The following is a 25785-nucleotide window of genomic DNA, read 5'->3' on the forward strand; positions in this document are numbered from 1 at the left end:
TGGCAGAAGAATCAGTCAGGATGAAAAGGCGACCTATGGAATGGGAGAAAATGTTTGAAACCACGTATCTGATAAAATGTTAATATTACTCTTACACCTAAATAGCAAAAACAAACAAACAAAACCCGAAACCCAATTAAAAAATAGGCAAAGGATCTGTTTAGACTTTTCCCAAAGAAGAGACACAGTTGGCTAACAGATACAACCAAAGGTGCTCAACATCATTAATCATCAAGGAAATACAAATCACACCTTTTAGGATGGCATTTATCAAAAAGACTAGAAATAACAAGTCTTGGCAAGGATAGAAAAAAGAATCCCTTTTGCAGTGTTGATGAGAATGTGAATTGGTACAGCCAGTGTGAATTGGTTACCAATGAGAAACAGTATGGAGGTTCTGCAAAAAAAATTTTTTAAAGAACTACCATACAATCCAGCAATTCTACTTCTGGGTCTGTATCCAGAGGAAAGAAAATCACTACCTCAAAGAAATGTCTGCTCTCACATGTCCATCGCAGCACTACTGACAATAGCCAAGATATGGAAACAATCTAAGTGTCAGTCGATGGATGAATATATAAAGGCAATATGATGTGATACACACACACACACACACACACACAATGGGATATTGTAGTCTGAGAAGAAATTTGTTCCATTAATGACAACATGGATGAACCTGGAGAACATTATACCCAGTGAAATAAGCCAGACAGAGAAAGACAAATATTGCATGATCTTGTAAGTAAAGTTTTACCGAAAAAAGAAAAGAAAGGCCAAACTCACAGTAACAGAGAGTAGAATGATGGTTCCTAGAGGCTGGGGCACAGGGGGAAATGGTAGACTTTTTGTTGTAAAGGAGAAAGAAAGTGGAATGGGGGTTGCCAGTGGCTGGGTGGAGGGGGGTGAGAGTTATTGCTGAATGGGAACAAAATTTCTGTTTTGCAAGATGAAAGGAATCTGGAGATGCATGGTTGTGGTGTTTGCACAATAATATGAATGTACTTAATATCACTGACATGTACACTTAAAAATGACTAGGAGGGCCCATTGTAAGCCCAAAAAGAAAAAAGAAAAAAAAAAAAAAAAGGAGAAGAGGTGGGTAAACTTGTCCATTGCCACTAGCCTGAGAAGAAGGGTATTAGGCAGAAGTTCCCATAGATGTATAATGTGACCATAGATATAATCAGCCTAATATAGAAAAAGTCCTGGGCCTAGACCTAAACAGCTGGGAACTGGCCTCAGGGAGCTGCCAAGCCTGCTGCTCTTGTCTGCTTCCCCAGAGGATTCGAGCCTGTCTGCCGTCAGCTTCCATTCCTGTGACCTCTCCGGTTCTTTTGTTCTTTCTTCTGCAAAGATGCAAGAAATTGTAACCTCATGGCAAGGCCCATTTCAGTCTGCCAAGTTCATGGTGCCATCCTGTCCCCTTAAATTCATACCACGTCTGATCACACAACCGTGAGTTACGTCATATAACTACTGGAGACAACTTACATTTTGTTGTTTTGCCCTAAAATTTTGCTTTTGACACCAAGGTCTGATGACTCTAATCAGACTGTAGCTTTCTGAAATTGAACAACGCTTCCTCTATTACTTTGTAAAGATGTAGTAGAAAGCAGAGCACATAATTGGTACTCAATTAACTTATATTGGTTAATTCATCTTTATAAGACTATGTAATTAAAACCCTTTTTTATCCATGAAGAATAATTTTAATCTCTGGCATGCTTCGACAGTGCTTTAGAAGAGAGACCAGGGGAAGAATTCCTTTAATGTACAGCTGTCTTGCCAGCTCACTTGTTTTACGACTTCTATTTAAATGACATCTTCCTCCTCGAAAACTCTCCTGGTTCATTATTGCACAGGTGATGATAAAGACCATTTTCTCCATTCCACGCTTCTTACAGGTTTGTATTATAGACCAAACAGTGCTGTGCTTTCCTCTGTGCTATTTTGGTCCTGCCTGTTTTTGAAGAATTGTCAGTAATGCCCTGGGTTGTCGAATTTTCCTTTCTGTGGAGTCAAGTGACTATTATGCATGGGCAGAGAGGGAAAGAAAAGAATTTAATGTAAGCACTGCAGCTTTTCAAAAGAAGTCAGGTTCTGCTGCTCGGTGTGAAAGGTGAGACGCAGCAAACAGTGGGACCAGCTATGGACTCTGTATTTGCTTAGTATTTGATGAATGAAAATGCTGTTTGTACGTGAAGATGATAGAATTTGAAATGGTCCTTTTCTAGCTTCATAATTTTCTTGAGAGTGTGGCTGCATTTTTCGGTATCACTTTTTTTTCTTTTCGTCTTTGATGTCCGGCTGGTATTTTGAGACAGGAGTGTGACTATGGAATTGGATTTGAAGGGCAGCACTAAATCATTCTCGCTTGGTACTTAACCTTCATCCTAAACAGAATAGATTTCATGGGAGAAATCAGGTTGGGAAGATATAATTTAATTCTGCCACGGGTCAAGCAGAAAGGTTAAGTCCCTTTAAGTTCCTCATTGTATGATACTTCCTGGTGAGCTTTCTGAGAAGGCAGTTTTTAGTCCTTGAATCCTTTTGTCCCTGCCCCATGGTTTTTATTTAATTACTTTAATATACAAACACATTGAAAGTAAGTTTTTCTTCCTAGCGTTTCTTTCTGCATCTTTTAGGAAATGGTCAATTTTTCTGTTTTGTGAGTTAACTTGAAAAATGGTATCAATTCTCTGTTGGCATGCTGGGAGCAACTACTTAACGTTTCAAAACGTAAGGCTGTGATGTCATCATTCAAAACCGTTATTGGAAATGGGATTTGTTTGTTTTCCTCTCCCTCTGCATCTCAAAACAAGATGACAAGCAGGGACGATTCAGAATTTTCTTCTCTCTCACTCTTCCTAGGGGTTCACATAACCTCCTTTTGACTGTCCCACCCAGGAGATCCCAGCGTCTCCTCTCTGCCAGCATGTCCCTTCAGGAAGTCTCTGTTGTCTGGCACTCAGATCTGCCGTGTCCACAACACACTGCTAGTGTTTTTTTTTTGTTTTTTGTTTTTTTTTGAAGGAGAAATCTCATCTCTGATGGGTGGACTTAGTAGCTGTTAATGAGAATACTAACCTCCTCAAACTCTTGCTTTGAATAGTTTCTTTGTAGACGTAGTCCTCACTGCATACTCTTCTCATTTCTTTAATTGATGAGTATTATTTTAACCTTTTCTCTGGGCATCATAGCCATATCTTGTACCTTTGCCTTCTGTTGTGTCCCATCTCTGGACATGTTCATGAGAGAGAGCTCTGAACTACACACCACCTTCTAAGGAGATTTGGGTGTACTGATCTGATCCCTGAGCAGTACCTTTCAGCATGGTGCTGACCCATTACAGATGTCCAGATGCTGGGCTTTGACTTGGTGATCACTCCACAAGTTCCGATTTGATGTGTTACCACTCATTTTCCACCCACCCTACTCTGTCTGGTTCAAAATGGTTTTTAGTTAACATTTCTCCATCTTTTACATATTGGTTTGGAATGTTCTAATAACTACTCCCTTCAAATGTGACCTCATTTACTTGGTGGGTAATCTTTTAAAAATATTTATTTATTTGGCTACAATAGTTCTTAGTTGCTGCCCGTGGGATCTGCAGCATGCAAACTCTTAGCTGCTGCATGTGGGATCTAGCTCCTTGACCAGGGGTCCAACCTGGCTCCCTGCATTGGGAGCCTGGAGTCTTAGCCCCTGGACTGCTAGGGAAGTCTTGGTGGGTAGACTTCTTTTGGGGATGATAATGGTCATGGCACCTTCCTTTAAAACTGCAGATTCTGTATCAAGTTCCTTAGTGAATATGAAGATTCACATTTTGGGGGGCTTAAGAGCGAGATTTTATTAATTTTCCGGAAGGCCTGGGGTCACAAAAAGCCAGTAAGACTTGATCTGATTCTGGTATACAGTTTTCTTATAACGAAATAATGATGAAATAGGCATCTCTAAAGCATTTCTGGGCATGCGACTATAGATAAAGATTTAAAAAAGGCCAGTGAGGCAGATATGAAAGGCACAGTTCTCTAGTCAGGGTTTCACCATAGATCTCCTGACCCAGATACAACTCAGAGGCTCATACAAGCCAGCAGTCTCAACGTTCCACAGACTAACTCAGGTTTTGAGGGCAGGTACCTGATTCTCTGCTCTCTCCTGTGGCACCTGGCACAATGCTGTGTCCCTGGGAGGCATTCTCAAAAACATGTCAAAGGAAATGATGAGTTCCAAGATAGGGTGAGCAGTAAATGAAGTGCAGTATGGCTCTTACTGAGCACAGGAGGCAACATGGTCCACGACACTGAGGTGGGAGGTAGACAGGCTCCAGGCTGAGCAGTTGCAGCTGGTTGACCTCCTGCTGATGCTTCGAGATGGGATACTGACAGGAGCTCTGGGACGAGACTGCGTGTGTTCTTGTGGATGTCCCAGCCAGACACGTACAGAGAAGGCCCTCAGCCCAGGGCAAGGGCAAAAGGAGGGAGAAGAGGCCAGCTGGAATCCATGTTGGTTGAGTGATGCACACCCATAGAGATGACTGGCTAGGGGAAAAAAAAAACAGAAAATTGCCCCTATATAAACAACCTAAGTTGTCCTTACAGTGCTGAACTCACTCCAAGTTGGCCCATATGATTTTTCACAGGTTCTATGCTTCTAGTAAATGATTTTATCTCTTTCACAATCTTGGTGTCTTTGCTGAATTCTTTCTTCAAAGAACACAAGAACTGAGGGCCATCCTCCAGCTTTTCAGCACCAGAATCATCGTGGCTTGGACTGAAAGCCAGATGGAGTCCATTCTGACCCTCGCTCCACTTGCAGCACTTCTCTGGCCCCCTCCCCACCCGTGGGCCCTGAGCCCTCCCTGTGGTTTCTCTAGGGATGATAGTCTGGTTTGCAAAACTTGAACATCACGTACTAACTTCAAGCTGGAGCAGGCTGCTGTCCCATGGCTGTAGGCCACACAGTGTCTTAAATCCATCTTGAAGAAGCAAGCGTTTCCAACTGGTACAGCTATTGCTCCTCCCATCTCCATGCTCTTACCTTGCATCACCATGACAACACACATCCCTTATGAGGCCATTGGTGCCGTTGTCAGGGTGGCCCTTAACTACATACTGTGGATATAGATGATTTTACTACTTTTGTCTTATAACCTTACTACCAGCTCCACTACTTTTACTTTTGAGATTTGCCTCAAAAATGAGATTTGCTTTTACCAATGAGAATTTGTCTTTCATAATTTTCTTATTTTAGTTGTGGTCTTTTCTTTTTCACTTAGAGAAATCCGTTTAACATTTCTTGTAGAGCTGGCTTAGTTCTGCTGAACTCTTAGCTTTTGCTTATCTATAAATTTCTTTATCTGTCCTTCAAATCTGAATGGTAGCCTTACTGGGTATTCTTCTTTTAGTTTATTTTTCCTCTCATCATTTTAAATATATTGTGACATTTCCTTCTGGCCTGCAAAATTTCTGCCAAAGCAACCTGATGATCTTACAGGAGTGCCCTTGTATGTAACTTGTTGCTTTTCACTTGCTGCTTTTCATATTCTCTTCATCTTTCATTGTGGCCGTTTTAATTATAGTGTGTCTTCATGTGTGTCTCTTTTGGTTGATCTTGTTTGGGACTCTCTATGCTTCCTCTACGCTTTCTATACCAGATCACCTTACCTGCCTCCTGAGAAATCTGTATGCAGGTCAAGAAGCAACAGTTAGAACCAGACATGGAACAACAGACTGGTTCCAAATAGGGAAAGGAGTACATCAAGGCTGTATACCGTCACCCTGCTTATTTAACATATGCAGAGTACATCATGTGAAATGATGGGCTGGATGAAGCACAAGCTGGAATCAAGATTGCTGGGAGAAATATCAGTAACCTCAGATATGCAGATGACATCACCCTTATGGTAGAGAGTGAAGAGGAACTAAAGAGCCTCTTGATGAAAGTGAAAGAGGAGAGTCAAAAAGCTGGCTTAAAACTTAACATTCATAAAATAAAGATCACGCCATCCGGTCCCATCACTTCATGGCAAATAAATGAGGAAACAATGGAAACAGTGAGAGACTTTATTTTTGGGGGCTCCAAAATCACTGCAGATGTTGACTGTAGCCATTAAATTAGAAAATGCTTGCTCTTTGGAAAAAAAGCTATGATAAACCTAGATAGTATATTAAAAAGCAGAGACATTACTTTGCCAACAAAGGTCTGTCTAATCAAAGCTATGGTTTTTCCAATAGTCATGTATGGATGTGAGAGTTGGACCATAAAGAAAGCTGAGCACTGAAGAATTGATGCTTTTGAACTGCAGTGTTGGAGAAGACTCTTGAAGAGTCCCTTGGACTGCAAGGAGATCCAACCAGTCCATCCTAAAGAAAATCAGTCCTGAATTCATTGGAAGGACTGATGCTGAAGCTGAAACTCCAATACTTTGGCCACCTGATGTGAAGAGCTGACTCATTTGAAAAGACCCTGACGCTGGGAAAGATTGAAGGCAGGAGGAGAAGGGGATGACAGAGGATGAGATGGTTGGATGGCATCACTGACTCAATGGATATGAGTCTGAGCAAGCTCCGGGAGTTGGTGATGGACAGGGAAGCCTGAGGTGCTGCAGTCCAGGGGGTCACAGAGTCAGACACGACAGCGACTGAACTGATACTGATGCTGATGCTTCCTGGACCTGGATGTCTATTTCATTTTCTGAGTTAGGGAAGTTTTCAGCTACTATTGCTTCAAATACATTCTCTGCCCTTTCCTTTCATTTTCTTCTGGGACCCCTCTTATACAAAATGTTAGTATGGTTGATGTTGTCTCAGAGATCTATTCAACTGTCCTAATTAAAGAAAAAAAAATTCAATTTAGTTTGGTTAATTTCCATTAGTTTTGTTCTAGTTTGCAGATCCATTCTTCTATTTTATCCAATCTATTGTTGTTTTCTTCTAGTGAATTTTTTATTTCAATTTTATTTCTTCAGATCTCTTTGGTTCTTCTTTATATTTTATAACCCTTTGTTAAACTTTTGACTGTGTTCATTCATTTTTCTTCCCAAGTTCTTAGAGCATCTCTACAATCTTTACCTTAAATTCTTTATTGGGTAGATTGCTTATCTCCCTTTCACTTAGTTCTTCCTCTGGGGTTTTATCTTGTTTCTTGATTTAGGAGATATTCCTTGGTCACCTCGTTTTGCCTAATTCTTTGTGTTTAGGTTAGTCATGTTTCCCAATCTTGGAGAAGTAGCCTCAGGTAGGATACATTTTGTGGGGATCCAGCAGCAAACGCCCCTCTTGTCATCAGAGTGACGTGATGGAGGGTGACATCTGTGTGGGCTGCACGGGTCCTTCTCTGATGGTGGGCAGCTACTGTGGACGCGTGGTGGGTGGTGCTTGTCCTTGGCTGGTTGGCTGGGAGGTCCTGCCTCCTGTTTTTGTTGCGGAAACTCTTTTCTGCTGGTCTTCAGGTAAGTCCCAACAATAGTTGCTCTGTAGGTAGGTGTGGTTTTGGTGCCCGAGGGAGGATGTGAGCTCCGGGGCTCCTGCTCCTCTATTTTGGCCACTTCTCCTGCATCCCTGATACTGCATTTTCTATTTTAGTCATTCTTCATGTTGGTTGAGATGGGAGAAGGCTGGTGCAGATCCCACATGTGAGGGTGTAAGGAAAAGACCCCAGAGAGACTGAGACATGTGTGGCATGGAGTTGGTGTGAATACACATTTAAGAATTGATCCCATCATAACATACCCTCACTACCATCTGTAAAACGGATAATCAACAAGCACCTCCTGTATAGCACAGGGAACCCTACTCAACATTCTACAGTAATCTAAATGGGAAAAGAATCTGAAAAAAGAAAAGATATATGTATATGTATAACTGAATCACTTCTCTGCACACCTGAAACTAACACAACATTGTAAATCAACTGTACTATAACATAAAGCAAAAATTTAATTAAAAAAATAAAGTAGCAATAAGGGCTCTGCAAAACAAAGAGTGAACTCCATTAAACGCTGAAGAGGCATGAGAAAGCTGCGCCAAGTGCATCTACTGACTTCAGTAGAAATTCCAAATGAGAGGGCCTAGGGCCTCTGCAATAAGCACAGCGCAACACAAACGATAAAAGCAGAGGGGAAATCGGCCAGGGAAGCCCAGGGTAGGGGAGAGTGGTGCCTCGCGCCTGCACCGCATGGCCAGGGGCAAGGCGGAGGCTGCTTGTGGTCTCCGCACGGCATCTGTGGAACCAGAGCCATCACCTCACACCCTTTCATGTCGCCCACTTTTGTGGGAAGTCCGTTTCCGAGAGGAGGCTGTTTTGCTCTGTTGAAAAATCAGCCTCCAGGCAACTCATCTGGGAATTTTGAGGAGAAAGGCAAAGCTTTCAGGGAGACATTTTGAAATCCTTTGAGCTGCATATAATTAGTGTGAACTTTCCATGTATATTGACTGTACATTAAGAGCACTCTAAGCAGGAAAGACCTCAAAGACTCAAGTCCATTACAAGAACAAACATCAATTAAAAGTGATATATTTTCCCAGAGAAAAGAACCAGGAGATGCAAAGATGCCAGAGTTGGGACTTTTTTCCCTGTTCATTTGTGGGGAAAAAAAAAATGCTTTTGGTTGAGACCTATTGAAAACTGTTCAGCATAGCATATTTTTGACATTCATGAATGTTCAGAATAGCAATTGAAAATGTTTGGGGTGGTGCCTCAGGTCCTACACCCACTCTTGTCATAGATTCTTCATTCTTATTTTTAGTAACAGGGCTGGAACTTTTTCTGTGAAGTGGGGGAAGAATATGTAAAAGTCAGGAGCCAGGGTGTAGCCAGGGTACCCCTGCTTGTATGGTTTTCTTTGGTATTCTTCTACTGGGAGGGTGTATTTATAGACATGTGGGATTGCTTTAGTGAAAAACCTCAGTTTGTGATTCAAGTCAATGTACCAAAAGGAAATGACTTCCCCCTACGTTTGCACATGTTTGTTTTCTTCCTGTTTGCACTTGATTTTTACAGCCACACATTTTGCATTGGTGGCATTTGGTAGCAAGGCATTGCACAAAGGACATGGCACTGAGAGCTATCAGACCATGACAACTTAATAACCTCTCGGTAGTGTGTCCAGCTTGTATCTACTCAGATTCGTATGCAGCATAAATTCATATGTAACTTAGAAAATAAAAATAAGGAACAGCACCATTATACAGCAGACCACTAATTTCAGGCTTCATTTACACACAAGTAATGCTCTACTGTTAAATAAACATTAAAGAGCCTTCTATTATACACAGTTGTAGTTTAAAAACATTGGTCATGTAAAAACCCAGGCAGTTAATATATTTGTGTTAAATTACATCACTTAATAAAAAGGAGTGTGTGATAAAAGTCAGAATACATTGTTGCCTAGTATGGCATTTTGTTACCTCTTTAAAATGTCCTGTAGTATTTTGAGATCCTGTATAATGTTTCATGGACATAGTTGCTAAACAGCATGACATTTAAAGCATGTTTGAATCCCTGAAGCCTGCATAGTCTCTCTTACTTTGGTTTCTGTTTTACAATCAGAAATCTGAAGAATAGTGAATGCTAATAACAATAAGCTGCCCTTCTTGGAGATGTACCATTTGCCGGAGTGAGCTGGGGATTTTGTGTGTAGTATCTCTGCTTCTCTCGGCAATATCATTCCCACTGTACAGGTTAGAAGACTGAGGCAGAGAATTTCAGTGACTTAGTGTATAACTCATAGTGATCGAGAAGGGGCTCATAGTGGAGAGCACCTCTAAGCAAACTGTGCTGGTGACATGACTGATTATTTGAGACCTGGGAGGCTCCTCTTGCAGTTGGATAGCTAATTTCCTAAAGATCTACAAAGAGCCATCAAAACCACAAATTGAGGAAGGGGTGTCAATTTGTAAACAGTGATTGAAAAGGGGCTCAAATACAGGCCCATCTGTCTCTAAATTTAAGGCCCCTTCTACTCAACCAGTTACATGAGAATCTGGAGTGGGGCCCAGCTATTAATATTCTTTAGAAGATCTTAGAGGTTCTAACATTGGAGCTCTGCACTTAAACCATTTTGTCTTTCTTTCTTGAGAACAAGTAAAGAAACCAACTTTGATGCTTTGTTTATTTGAGGATGCAGAGATGCAGACTGGGAAGAGAAAAAGTCATCATTTCACATTAGCTTCAGCTTTCCATTTAAAGTTGCTTTGTTCCTTGTAAGGAGAAGAAGGGTTATATTGCATATGCAGATATGTCTGTCTGTATTTGTGTGTACATGGGATGGTTTCCATGCAATGCATAATCTCTGTGTCTTTAAGGATAGAAAGTTGTAGACTGGCAGATACATTAATGGAATATTTATATGGAAACATATGTGTAAATATTCAGCAAAGCTATGTCCAGTGATAAAAAAGGGCCAAGGAAAAAGAATCAAAGATTATGCATATAGGACATACCACTGACGTGATTCATGTGTGCTAGTCTGAAATCACTTGGAGTTTGTTATTTTAAAGACTTAAAAAAAATAAGAGTAGTTCAAAAGGGAGGGGATATATGTATACCTATGGCTGATTCATGTTGAGGTTTTACAGAAAACAACAAAGTTCTGTAAAGCAATTATCCTTCAATAAAACAATAAATTAATTTTTAAAAACTGGATGAAGATATCACAAGAAAAAAATACCTTATAGGCCAATATCTTTTGTGAATAGAAATGTAAAAATCTTCAAAAAAAATAGTAGCAAATTGAATCTAGCAATATACAAAAAAAAAAAAAAAAGGAATATAACACTGTAGCTAAGTAGCATCCCAGTGGGGAAGGGAAGTAGCATCCCTTCTCCAGGCGATCTTCCCAACCCAGGGATCGAACCCAGGTCTCCTGCATTGCAGGGAGATTCTTTACCAGTTGAGCCACAAGGGAGGCCCAAGAATAGTGGAGTGGGTAGCCTATCCCTTCTCCAGGGGATCTTCCTGACCCAGGAATTGAACTGGGGTCTCCTGCATTGCAGGAGGATTCTTTACCAACTGAGCTATCATGGAAGCAACCCCAGTGGTGCAAGACTGGTTAAATATGTGAAAGCCAATTAAAGTAATGCTCAAAATTCTCCAGGCCAGGCTTCAGCAATACGTGAACCGTGAACTTCCTGATGTTCAAGCTGGTTTTAGAAAATCAGAGGAACCAGAGATCAAATTGCCAACATCCTCTGGATCATGGAAAAAGCAAGAGAGTTCCAGAAAAACATCTATTTCTGCTTTATTGACTATGCCAAAGCCTTTGACTGTGTGGATCACAATAAACTGTGGAAAATTCTAAAAGAGATGGGAATACCAGACCACCTGACCTGCCTCTTGAGAAACCTATATACAGGTCAGGAAGCAACAGTTAGAACTGGACAGGGAACAACAGACTGGTTCCAAATAGGAAAAGGAGTACGTCAAGCCTGTATATTGTCACCCTGCTTATTTAACTTCTATGCAGAGTACATCATGAGAAACGCTGGACTGGAAGAAACACAAGCTGGAATCAAGATTGCCGGGAGACATATCAATAACCTCAGATATGCAGACGACAGCAGAAAGTGAAGAGGAACTAAAAAGCCTCTTGATGAAAGTGAAAGTGGAGAGTGAAAAAGCTGGCTTAAAGCTCAACATTCAGAAAACGAAGATCATGGCATCCGGTCCCATCACTTCATGGGAAATAGATGGGGAAACAGTGGAAACAGTGGTTGACTTTATTTTTTGGGCTCCAAAATCACTGCAGATGGTGACTGCAGCCATGAAATTATAAGACGGTTACTCCTTGGAAGGAAAGTTATGACCAACCTAAATAGCATATTCAAAAGCAGAGACATTACTTTGCCAACAAAGGTTCATCTAGTCAAGGCTATGGTTTTTCCAGTGGTCATGTATGGATGTGAGAGTTGGACTGTGAAGAAGGCTGAGTGCCGAAGAATTGATGTTTTTGAACTGTGGTGTTGGAGAAGACTCTTGAGAGTCCCTTGGACTGCAAGAAGATCCAACTAGTCCATTCTGAAGGAGATCAGCCCTGGGATTTCTTTGGAAGGAATGATGCTAAAGCTGAAACTCCAGTACTTTGGCCACCTCATGCAAAGAGTTGACTCATTGGAAAAGACTCTGATGCTGGGAGGGATTGGGGGCAGGAGGAGAAGGGAATGACAGAGGATGAGATGGCTGGATGGCATCACTGACTCGATGGACATGAGTCTGAGTGAACTCCGGGAGCTGATGATGGACAGGGAGGCCTGGCGTGCTGCAATTCATGGGGTCACAAAGAGTCGGACACGACTGACCGACTGAACTGACTGAAATAATGTGATACACTATATCAATAGAATAAAGAACAAAAAACATATGATTACATCAATAGGGGCAGAAAAAGCATTTGACAAAGTTCAAAAGGTATTCATGATATGAAAAAAAAAAACCTGATATGAAAACAGCAACAACAACAACAACCCTACTGTTAATTGGGAATAGAAGAGGGATTTTCAACTTGAGCAATATGGTGGAAAAACGTGATCTCTGTAATTACATTAAGTGTAAATGAACCATGCCCTCTAAATAAAAGATAGAAATTATCAGACTAGGGAGAAAAGAAGAAGGATAAAGCTGTGTATAATCTTTAAGAGATGTGTTTGAAATATAAAACCATAGATAAATTGAAATAAATTGTGAAAGAACTACAAAAAAATAAAAGTCATTGTACTTGACAGTTAAATGTTTAATTTCTAGCTATCTGAGCAGAGATGGTAAAGGCTATTTTGGAGGGAAATGGGTAAATGGTAGTGATTAAGAAGGAGTTCTTTTCTCATCTTCCATTTTGCTATTTGAAGTTCAGATCAAATCTTATTTGATTTGAATAAGAAACTGGCCTCTCTCAACTGCGTTCAAGGTCGTCTATGGAGCTGATTCCCCATCTGGAATGTGTCTCTTCTCTCTGATCCATGTGGTTTTCATAGTAATGGAAAGTCCTTTCCCATTTTTCCCTGATGCCCAGCAGGGGAACCCTCCAAATAATGTTGCTCGTATCCTTGCTTAATATCCAGTGTGGCTCCATTTCAGAGCCTGTCTACAGATCCCTTCCTCATTTATGGTTTTGATGGTTCTCTTCAGATCTTTGGGAAATTAGCCATCCTACTGCTAGAGGAACCTTCTAAGTCTATACAGTCAGTCACGCCACCATCACAGTTTGCTTCACTTCCGTTCAGTTCAATCGCTCAGTTGTGTCTGACTCTTTGCGAACCCCATGGACTGCAGCACGCCAGGCCTCCCTGTCCATCACCAGCTCCCAGAGTTTATTCAAACTCATGTCCATTGAATTGGTGATGCCATCTAACCTTCTCATCTGCTGTTGTCCCCTTCTCCTCCACCTTCAATCTTTCTCAGCATCAGGGTCTTTTCAAATGAGTCAGCTCTTGGCATCAGGTGGCCAAAGTATTGGAGTTTCAGCTTCAGTGTCAGTCCTTCTGATTAATATTCAGAACTGATTTCCTTTAGGATTGACTGGTTGGATCTCCTTGCAGTCCAAGGGACTCTCAACAGTCTTCTCCAATACTGAAGTTCAAAAGCATCAATTCTTCAGTGCTCAGCTTTCTTCACAGTCCAATTCTCACATCCATACAAGACCACTGGAAAAAACATAACCTTGACTAGATGGACCTTTGTTGACAAAGTAATGTCTCTGCTTTTTATTATGCTGTCTAGGTTGGTCATGACTTGCCTTCCAAGGACTAAGCGTCTTTTAGTTTCATGGCTGCAATCACCATCTGCAGGGATTTTGGAGCCCCCCCAAAATAAAGTCAACCACTGTTTCCACTGTTTCCCCATCTATTTCCCATGAAGTGGTGGGACCAGATGCCATGATCTTAGTTTTCTGAATATTGAGCTTTAAGCCAACTTGTCACTCTCCTCTTTCACTTTCATCAAGAGACTCTTTAGTTCCTCTTCACTTTCTGCCATAAGGGTGGTGTCATCTGCATATCTGAGGCTATTGATGTTTCTCCCAGCAGTCTTAATTCCAGCTTATGCTTCATCCAGCCTAGCGTTTTTCATGATATACTCTGCATATAAGTTAAATAAGCAGGCTGACAATATACAGCCTTGATGGACTCCTTTTCCTATTTGGAACCAGTCTGTTATTCCATGTCCAGTTCTAACTGTTGCTTCCTGACCTGCATACAGATTTCTCAAGGGGCAGATCAGGTGGTCTGGTATTCCCATCTCTTGAAGTATTTTCCTCAGTTTTTTGTGATCCACAGATTCAAAGAGTAAACATTGACATTTTAGGAATCAGAGAACTAAAATGGACTGGAATGGGTGAATTTAACTCAGATGACTGTTATATCTACTACCGTGGGCAAGAATCCCTTAGAAGAAATGGAGTAGCCATAATAGTTAACAAAAGAGTCTGAAATGCAGTACTTGGATGCAATCTCAAAAACAACAGAATGATCTCTGTTCATTTCTAAGGCAAACCATTCAATATCACAGTATTCCAAGTCTATGCCATGATTGGTAATGCTGAAGAAGCTGAAATTGAACAGTTCTATGAAGACTTACAAGACCTTCTAGAACTAACACCCAAAAGAGATGTCTTTTCATTACAGGGGACTGGAATGCAAAAGTAGGAAGTTAAGAAACACCTGGAGTAACAGGCAAATTTGACCTTGGAGTACAGAATGAAGCAGGGCAAAGGCTAATAGAGTTTTGACAAGAGAATGCACTGGTCATAGCAAACACCCTCTTCTAACAACACAAGAGAAGACTCTACACTTGGACATCACCAGATGGTCAACACTGAAACCAGATTGATTATATTCTTTGCAGCCAAAGATGGAGAAGCTCTATACAGTCAGAAAAAATAAGACTGGGAGCTGACTGTGGCTCAGATCATGAATTCCTTATTGTCAAATTCAGACTTAAATTGAAGAACATAGGGAAAACCATGAGACCAGTCAGGTATGACCTAAATGAAATCCCTTATGATTATACAGTGGAAGTGAGACATAGATTTAAGGAATAAGATATGATAGACAGGTGCCTGATGAACTATGAATGGAGGTTTGTGACATTATGCAGGAGACAGGGATCAAGACCGTCCCCAAGAAAAAGAAATGCAAAAAAGCAAAATGGCTGTCTGAGGAAGCCTTCCAAATAGCTGTGAAAATAAGAAAAGCAAAAAGCAAAGGAGAAAAGGAAAGATATACCCATTTGAATGCAGAGTTCCAAAGAATAGCAAGGAGAGATAGGAAAGCCTTCCTCAGTGATCAGTGCAAAGAAATAGAGGAAAACAATAGAATGGGAAAGACTAGAGATCTCTTCAAGAAAATTAGAGATACCAAGGGAACATTTCATGTGAAGATGGGCTCAATAAAGGACAGAAATGGTATGGGCCTAACAGAAGCAGAAGATATTAAGAAGAGGTGGCAAGAATACACAGAACTGTACAAAAAAGATCTTCATGACTCAGATAATCACAATGGTGTGATCACTCACCTAGAGCCAGACATCCTGGAATGGGAAGTCAAGTGGGCCTTAGGAAGCATCGCTATGGACAAAGCTAGTGGAGGTGATGGAATTCCAGTTGAGCTATTTCAAATCTAAAAGATGATGCTGTGAAAGTGCTGCAGTCAGTAAGCCAGCAAATTTGGAAAACTCAGCAGTGGCCACAGGACTGGAAAAGGTCCATTTTCATTCCGGTCCCAAAGGAAGGCAATGCCAAAGAATGCTCAAACTACCACACAATTGCACTCATCTCACATGCTAGTAAAGTAATGCTCAAAATTCTCCAAGCCAGGCTTCAACAATACGTGAACCATGAACTTCCAGATGTACAAGCTGGTTTTAGAAAAGGCAGATAAACCAGAGATCAAATTCCCAACATCCACTGGATCATCAAAAACTCAAGAGAGTTCCAGAAAAACACCTATTTCTGCCGTATTGACTATGCCAAAGCCTTTGAGTGTGAGGATCACAGTTTGCTTAGTGGTGCATAACTGTAGTACAGTGTTAATCTATTTAGAGTTTAAGGTAGGCTGGTCCTGCAAGTTTCGAGGTAAGGCTAATAGAATTTAACATGATCATTATCTCTGTTTTCATCATTTTCATCAACTGTTGCTTGTAAGAAGATTCTAAAACTTGTAGTTGTTTTATTGCATATTCATTTTTCTCCAATGAGAAAGGGTTAGTGTAATAGTTAATTTGATCTTACAAAGAGTTTCTAAAACTAGGCACAGACACAGATTTGAGTGGATGAACAGGATTTGTTCTCTGTCCCAGACCACTGTAGACTTTACAAAAGTATAAATATGTGATCATTAGCAGAGCTGGAGTTAGAGACCTGGTAATCAGAGAGGCGTTAGCCTGATGAGTTACAAGCCAATTCAGAGTTGGGACCACTTGTTGAACCAGGACATTCTTGATTTTCTTAATTTCAGGCTGAATGGAAATTTCAGGGCAATGAACAATTTCACATGGTCCTTTTTTCACAGCTCAGGATAATACAAAGTATTTGTGTAATCCTCCAAATTCTTTCAGCTTTCTTCTGTAGGTGGGTCTTTTCAATAATTCCAAGGAACCTTTTATAATTTTATGTTTGGTGTCAGAGTTATGGGCTCTTGGAAATAATTTTAACCATAATCCAATTGTGAGTTTGACCCATGATGTCCTCGAATGATTTTTTTTTTTTTTTATTCTGGCAGGGATATTTCTTCTCTAAACTATTTAGGAAGAAATAAAGATAAAGCATGAGGGATTCTTATACAAAGAATTTCCAGCAGGGTATTTGCAAATATTATTTCTTCTTAAAGCAAGCATGCTGATATATTGAACAAAAGGCACCATGACCTTTGGCCTTCCCTGCTTAGAATATTCGCTATAACATTACTTCCCTGTGGTCCCATAGGAAAGAAAAAGCAATAGAAGAATAATGCTAATGGTTGTTTCCACGTCTTGGCTATCATAAGTAGTGCTGCAGTGAACACTGGGTTGCATGTATCTTTTGCAATTATGATTTTCTCCAGATCCATGCCCAGTGGTGGGATTGCTGGGTCCTATGGTAGTTCTATATATTTAGTTTTTTAAAAGAATCTCTATGCCGTTCTGAGAGTGGCTGTATCAATTTACGTTCTCACCAACAGTGTAGGAGGGTTCCCTTTTCTCCCTCCCCTCTCTAGCATGTATTGTTTGTAGACTTTAGGATGACGGCCATTCTGACCATGTGAGGTAATACCTTACTGTAGTTTTGATTTGCATCTCCTGATAATTAGTGATGTTGGGCATCTTTTCATGTGTTTGTTGGTCATCTGTATGTCTTCTTTGGAGAAATGTCTAGTTAGGTCTTCTACCCATTTTTTGGTTGGGGCTGTTTGTATGCACAAAGATTAATCCCTTCTTGGAGATTAATTCCTTGTTGGTTGCATCATTAGCAAATATTTTCTTCCATTCTGAGGGTTGTCTTTTTGTTTTGCTTATTGTTTCCTTTGGTGTAGAAAAGCTTTTAAGTTTAATTAGATCCTATTTGTTTATTTTTGTTTTTATTTTTATTACTCTAGTAGGTGGATCAGAAAAGATCTTGCTATGATTTATATCAAGGAGAGTTTTGCCTATGTTTTCCTCCAAGAGTTTGATAGTGTCCAGCCTTACATTTCAGTCTTTAATCCATTTTGTATTTATTTTTGTCTATGGTATTAGAGAGTATTCTAATTCCATTCTTTTACATGTGGCTGTCCAATTTTCCTAGCACCCAGTATAATATCACTTATATGTGGAATCTAGAAAAATGGTACAGATGAACTTATTGGCACATAAGAAATAGAGTCACAGGCGTAGGGAACAAATTTTTATGTGGTTACTGAGAAGGGAAGGGTGGTGATGGGACAAATTGGGAGATTGGGGTTGACATATATACATCACCATGTATAAAACAGATGATTAATGAGAACCTACTGTTTAGCACAGGGAACTCTATTCAATAATTTGTGGTGACCTAAATGGAAAGTAAATCTGAAAAAAAGTGGCTATGTATATACGTATTCACTTTACTGTAAAACAGAAAGTGACATTATAAAATAACTATACTCCAATACAAATTTCCTGAAAATATAGTGCTAATGAAGTTTCAGGCCCCACGGGCACGGGAGGACAGGGCTATTTGCAGATGAGCCTGGAGGAGGTGAAGGAAAGGTAGTGTGATGGGAGGAAGATGGATCGATCAGAACAGGTAGAAGCAGAAGCTACGGTCAGAGTCTGGCAGACCTACTGGGGACCATTTTATGCTTCGAGTCTATTTGACCCCCTTTTGCGGTGTCTTACATTCTCTCAGAAGCACAGACAAGAAAGCTCATGTGAAACAGAACTTAAGTAAGAAGCCAGGTTCATCTTTGAGGTCCCTGTGTCTGCTTTCCATTGGCTTCCTGTGTGCTCTCCACTCGGCCCACTTGATTCCCTTTATATTCTGGGCACGTACAGATGTGTATTTTTGTAATGGGCCTGTTCTATCTATATTTGAGTTTTCAGGAGGGCATGCCATTTGGAAAAAGTTTTCCTTAGTAATAGCAAAGGGAAAAATGACTTTGTGTTTCAAGTAGGAGACTTGTTTCAATGACATTTAAAAGATGGATGTTCACCATTGGGCATCTTTCCAGGTTGAGAATCTGGCGTATCTCGAGAAGATGAATGGATTGAAGAGGCTGGTTCATACATTATCTTTGTTTTGCTTCTGGCCAGCAAGGGAGAAATGTTACGATGGCCAGTAGGCTGTCCTGTGCTTGTTTTTAGGTTCGTGTAAAGTAGCCAATATGCAGAACACTAAACGTTGCCTGTGGTCTTTTAGCTCCTGGAGGAAACTAAAAATAGAAGACAGGGAATGAACAAAACATAGCACAACCCGGCATTTTCTAGCCTTTCCCCCTCATTCTACATCCGAGATCTTTTTTCTGATACCTCAAGACATAAAGATTCCTAGTGTCCTGTTTCTTGCTGGTGGATGGGGTTCTCTGGGGACTAGACAGCATGCTTCCGCTCAGAGGCTCTCTGAAGTGGGAGCTTAGAGACTGGAAGATAGACTGATTTGCAAGAGGCAATTCTCTCATGAGGACAGGACTCTGAATTATGATCATTCTTTTCTGATCAGATGAAAGAGTAGGGGACTTCGAGCTAGTCTGTCTTTTGCTTTTGGAAGTTGTGGAAGAAATGAGTTGCTGACAAGTTGGAACCACAGTGACAAGAAGGTGATCATTTGGCTATTGTGCTTGAAAAACAATTTAAAGTTTGGGAAAGTACTTTAGAAGCAGATAAAAGTGTTAGGACCATTTTAAACATTCATTTCATCTCCTTGCCTTAGGCATATTGTAAATACAAATCAGGGAGAGAATATGTAACAGAATGGAATCTTGGAAAATAACAGTGAAATCAGCTCGGACTGGCTCAGACAACAGAGGGGATGTACCAGTCATGTAACTCTCCAAGGCCAAAGGTAGAGTGGCCTTCAGGTGACACTTGGTCTGGAAGCTGTGGTGTCATTAGGACCTTGACTTTGCTGCATATGACTATCCTGGGCCGCACATCTACCCTGGTGTTTCCATGCCCTTTGGCCTGGCCTGAGCAAATGGTTGCAGTGGCTCCAGGTACCCTGTCCGCTCCTGGCCCTGTTCAGAGAGGGCACCTGTGCCCTTGTTTCTTCATTCCTGGATCAGCTTCATTCCCGGATCAGCCCAAGACTCATTCTGATCATCTTTGACTACCACCTGATGTGAAGAGCTGACTCATTTGAAAAGACCCTGATGCTGGGAAAGATTGAAGGCAGGAGGAGAAGGGGACAACAAAAGATGAGATGGCTGGATGGCATCACTGACTCGATGGACATGAGTTTGGGTAAACTCCGGGAGTTGGTGATGGACAGGGAAGCCTGGCGTGCTGCAGTCCATGGGGTTCGCAAAGAGTCAGACACGACTGAGCGACTGAACTGAACTGAACTGAACCACAGTCTTAAAACCAGCCATTTCTCTGAGAAGCAGTGGCTCCTTTTAGTGGAGGATGGTGTTAGAAACTAGTGTCAAGGGGCTGGATGTGGTCTTTGCTACTGGGGTCTCATTTCTTTTCTTTTTCTATTGGAGTATAATTGCTTTACAGTGTTGTCTGAGTTTCTGCTGTACAGTGAAGTGACTCAGCTGTAACTATGCATATGTCCCAGCTGGCAGAGCAGGGATGTATGTTTGTATACAAACCTGAGCATACATAAATATTTCTGTGTGTAACTATTTGTATCTGAATTAAACAGAAGTTCACGCTGATGTCTCCAACTGTAATTCCTTCATACGTGGATCATTTTTGCTTCTCTTGGTAACTAACCTCCGACTTCAACAGTTAGAAACCTGGTCCCACCCTCTGCCATTCATTTTCTTAATTTTTCAATATCAGTAAACATTTATCGTGCTATCAAAATTGTTAACCTGTACCCTATGGGAAAAATCTCTGTCGACTAGAGTATAGTGCTTAGGTACAGCGTAGTCTTTAGTCTTACAGTTCCTAGCTCTTGCCAAGGAGACTTAGATTAGCACTGCCTTTTCCCACCTGCAGTGAGACTGTTTCGAACATTTGTAATACAAGTGGATTGCTTTATCACTTTTAGCGGACCATCCTGGGATCTCCCAACCCCCTAAATAGTCTGTTAACAATTTCTATGCGTTAAAGGAACATTATGTGCTGTAAAGTTGTATGGGTTTTGACAAAGGCATAGTGACATGTATCTACTACTACATTCCTGTACAGAGTAGATTTACCAGGATAAAAATTCCTTTGTGCTTTTCCTACTCAATATGACCTTTCCATCACCCTGGGAACCACATACCTTTCTACTGTTGCCATACTTTTGACTTTTCAAGAATGTTGTATAACTTCAGTCAGTATGTAGCCTTCTCAGATTGGCTTTTATTCTTTCATTAGTAATACACATTTATCTATGCCTTGATATATATCATTCTATATCTATATATATTCACATATAGATCTATATATATATTTCCATCTATGCCTTGAGAGTTTTTTCTATTGTTTTATAATATGTCACTGTGTGGATACACCACAGTTTATTCATTCACCTATTAAAAGACATCTTGGTTGCTTCTAGTTCTCTCCAACTCTGAATAAAGACGCTACAGACATTTTTGTGCAGGTGTTTGCACTTACGGATATAATTTTCAAATCAGGTGAATACCTAGGGGCACAGTTGGTGAATTATATAATAAGGCTATATTTAACTTTGTAATGAAATGAAGCAGGGCAAAGGCTAGCAGAGTTTTGCGAAGAGAATGCACTGGTCCTAGCAAACACCCTTTTCCAACAACACAAGAGACGATTCTACACATGGACATCACCTAATGTTCAATATTGAAATCAGATTGATTACATTCTATGCAGCCAAAGATGGAGAAGCTCGATACAGTTAACAAAAACAAGACCTGAAGCTGACTGTGACTCAGATCATCAGCTCCTTATTGCAAAATTTAGGCTTAAACTAAAGAAAGTGGGGAAAACCACTAGGCAATCCGTATGACCTAAATCAAATCCCTTATCATTATGCAGTGGAGGTGATGAATAGATTCAAGGGATTAGATCTGGTAGACAAAGTGTCTGAAGAACTATGGACAGAGGTTTGTGACATTGTACAACAGGCAGTGACCAAAACCACCACAAAGAAAAAGAAATGCAAGAAGGCAAAGTGATTGTCTGAGGAGGCTGTACAAATAGCTGAGGGAAGAACACACTTGAAAAGCACAGGAGAAAGGAAATAATATATATACCTGACTGAATGCAGAATTTCAGAGAATAGTAAGGAGAGATAAGAAGGCCTTCTTCAATGAACCATGCAAAGAAATAGAGGAAAACAATGGAATTGTCTAGGGAAAGACTAAAGATCTCCTCAAGAAAATCGGAGATATCAAAGGAATACGTCATGCAAGGACAGGCATGCTAAAGGGCAGAAATGGTATGGACCTAAGAGAGGCAGAAGCGATTTAGAAGAGGTGGCAAGAATTCACAGAAGAACTGTAATAAAAAGGTCTTAATGACCAGGGTGACCACAATGATGTGGTCACTCACCTACAGCCAGACATCCTGGAGTGTGAAGTCAAGTGGGCTTTAGAAAACATTACTACCAACAAAGCTAGTGGAGGTGATGGAATTCCAGCTGAGCTATTTCAGATCCTAAAAGACAATGCTGTTAAAGTGCTGCACTCAATATGTCAGCAAATTTGGAAAACTCAGCAGGGGCTACAAGACTGGAAAAAGTCAGTTTTCATCCTAATCCCAAAGAAGGGCCATGCCAAAGAATGTTCAAACTGCTGGGCAGTTGTGCGATCTCCCATACTAGTAAGGCTATGCTCAAAATCCTCCAAGCTAGGCTTCAGCAGTACTTGAGAATTTCCAGATGAATAACTTGGGTTTAGAAAAGGCAGAGGAACCAGAGATCAATTTGCCAACATTTGACATTTGTTGGATCATAGAGAAAGCAAGTGAATTCCAGTAAAACATCTGCTTCTGCTTCATTGACTGTGTGAAAGTCTTTGACTGTGTGGATCACAACAAACTGGAAAATTTTTAAAGAGATGGGAGTATCAGACCACCTTACCTGCCTCCTGAGAAACCTGTGTGCAGGTCAAGAAGCACCAGTTAGAACCTTACGTGGAACAAATGACTGGTTCAAAACTAAAAGGAGTACAAGGCTGAATATTGTCACCCTGCTTATTTAACTTATATGCAGAGTACATCATGTGAAATGCCAGCTTGGATGAGTTATAAGCTGCAATCAAGATTGCTGGGCAAAATATCAACAACCTCATGTAGGCAGATGATACCACTCTAATGGCAGAAAATGAAGAGGACTAAAGAGCCTATTGATGAGGGTAAAGGAGGAGAGTGGAAAAGCTGGCTTAAAGCTCAACATCCCCAAAACCAAGATCATGCCATCCGTTTCCATTACTTCCTGGCAAATAGAAGGGAAAAAAGTGGAAGCAGTGGCAGATATTCTCATCTTAGGCTCCAGAATCACTGCAGATGGTAACTGCAGCCATGAAATTAGAAGACGCTTGCTTCTTGGAAGGAAAGCTATGACAAACCAAGACAGGGTATTAAAAAGGAAAGAAATCACTTTGCCAACAAAGGTCCATGTAGTCAAAGCTATAGCTTTTCCAGTAGTCATGTACAGATGTGAGAGTTGTACCAAGGAAAGGCTGAGTGTCAAAGAATTGATGCTTCTGAATTGTGGTGCTGGAGAAGACTCCTGAGAGTCCCTTGGACAGCAAAGACATCAAGCCAGTCAACCCTAAGGGAAATCAACCCTGAATACTCATTGGAAGGACTGAGGCTGAAGCTGAAGCTCCAGTACTTTGGCAACCTGATTCAAAGAGCTGACTCATTGGCGAAGACCCTGATGCTGGGAAAGATTGAAGGCAAACAGAGAAGGAGGCGGCAGAGGGTGAGATGGTTGGATAGCATCACCGACTCAATGGAAATGAACTTCGTTTGGCAAACACCAACGGGGAGAGTGAGCAACAGGGAGACCTGGCATGCTGCAGCCCATGGGGTTGCAGAGTCAGATTTGACTGAACTGATCAACAGCACTAAATTTGTAAAGAACTGACAAATTGTCAAACTGAGGTTTGACCGAAAACAACAAAATGCTATACAGCAATTATCCTTCAATTGAAAAATAAATTCATTTTTAAAAAGAGATAGAGAAATTGGAGAACATAAACTAGATGAAATGGGAGCACTGAATATGAAAAAAAAAAAAAGTACAGACAATCTGTCTTCCAAAGTGGCTGTACCATTTTGCACCCCATCAGCAATGAGAAGAGTTCCTGTTACTCAGCACCCTCACAAGCTATTACTAGTAACAGTTTTCCGGGTTGTAGTTATTCTAATAGAGATGCAATTGTATCTCAGTTTTTTAAAATTTGTGATTCCTTAATGATGTATGATGTGGAACAACACACTTGCCAACTCTATGTGTTCTTTGGTGAGGTGTCTGTTTAAACTTTTTGCCCACTTGTTAAAGTGGGTTGTTTATTTTTAATTGTTGAATTTTAAGAGTTCTTCACATATTTTACATAAAAGACCTTTTCTCTGATATGTATTTTACAAACAATCTTTCAGTATATAGCTTGTCTTTTCATTCTACCAGCAGCATCTTTGGCAGATAAATTTTTAGTTTTAATAAAGTTAAACCTAGCATTTTTTTCTTTCTTGGATCATGCTTTTAACCTCTCTTCTAAAAGTTTTATAATTTTGCATTTTACACGTAGGTCTAGGATCCATTTTGACTTTATTTTTGGAAAGGTGTAGGTATGTGTCTGTGTGCCTTGGCTTTTTTTTTTTTTTTTTTTTCTCACATGGATATCCAGTATTGCAGAGTCATTTGTTGAAAAGACCACTCTTTCTCCGTGTAATTGCCTTTGGCCTTTTGCAAAAGCTCAGTGAGCGTATTGCTGTGGCTGTTTCTGGACCCTCTGTTCTTCATGGAACTGCATCTATACTTTGCTCCCACGCTGTCTCCATTACTATCGCTTTGTAGTAAACCTTGAAACTGGGTGAAGTGTGAGAGTTTTACAGGGATAATATCACTCTTAAAATTGTATTTTAAGTAAAATTTTAGTGACACATAGTATGAATATAGGAACATGCTCAAGTGATACTGTACAGCCTTGTAAATTTTTATAAAGTGAATACATTCAGGTTTAGCAGCACCCAAACCAAATCAGCAGCATCCTTTGAGCTTTCTTAGCGCTCCTTCCAATGACTAACCCTCTGCCCAAGGATGGTCATTATTTTGACTTAACAGCATTTGTTAGTTTAGCCTATTTCTCTAGGTGATTTAAGTGGAGTCATATAACATGTACTGTTTGGCGTCTGGCGCCTTTTCTCAGTATTATGTTTGTGAGACGCATTCATCTCTTTGTATGTTGTTGTTATTACTTGTGCTTATTACTGTATAGTTTTTCATCATATGAACACTGCAATTTATGTATCCATTTTCCTGTGGCTGGAAATCTGTATTATTGAATATTTTCAGGTTTTTGTTATTACACGTAGAAACACTATGCAGCTTTCCAATGCATCGTTCAGAGCCCACGTGTACACACTTCTGTTGGGTGAATTCCTGAGAGTGAGGCTGCTGCGGCGTAAGACGTATGTGTGTTCAGCACTAACAGATGTTGACAGTCAGTTTCCAAAAATTGTGCTGTCAGTTTGTATTCCACGCGCGATGCGCTGGGGCTCTTGTTCATGCTGTACACACTATAATCCACAAAACAGCTCTCTGACACGGTTACTATTTTATTTTTCATTTAGATTTGAATAAATCTGAGTGTTAGACAAGATAAACGACCTGACAAAGATCCTGTACCACTGATTTACTCCCGAGGCAGTCTGGCCCTAGAACTCATATGCTTATTAAATTTTTTTGTTTGTTTTTATTGTCTCTTTTATTGTGGTGGACATTGGTTTATAACATTATATAAGTTTCACATGTACAACTTTATATTTCTAATTCTGTATACACTGTAGAGTGCTCACCACCAAAAATTTCGTTTCCAACCGTAACCATAGAGTTGCCCCCTCAGCCCATTTCACCCTGCCCCCAGGCTCCTTCCCGTCATAACCGCTGCTCTGTTCTTGATATTTACATGTTTGTTTTTATTTGACTTGTTAGTTCCTTTCTTGTGCTTTTCTTTGGTTTCTAGATTCCATGCGTGACTGAAATCATACAATGTTCAT

The 25785-nt window shown here is 40.5% G+C and overlaps 1 protein-coding gene across 2 annotated transcripts in view; it reads left to right on the top strand.

The window, feature by feature from the left end:
* The window catches only part of LOC138983920 (CD99 antigen-like), a 211582-nt gene that overhangs the window by 87673 nt on the left and 98124 nt on the right, over window positions 1-25785 (top strand). The gene's annotated exons all lie outside the window — the stretch shown is intronic.

The sequence above is a fragment of the Bos mutus genome, chromosome 22, assembly GCF_027580195.1.
Source record: "Bos mutus isolate GX-2022 chromosome 22, NWIPB_WYAK_1.1, whole genome shotgun sequence".
Taxonomy (NCBI): Eukaryota; Metazoa; Chordata; class Mammalia; order Artiodactyla; family Bovidae; genus Bos; species Bos mutus.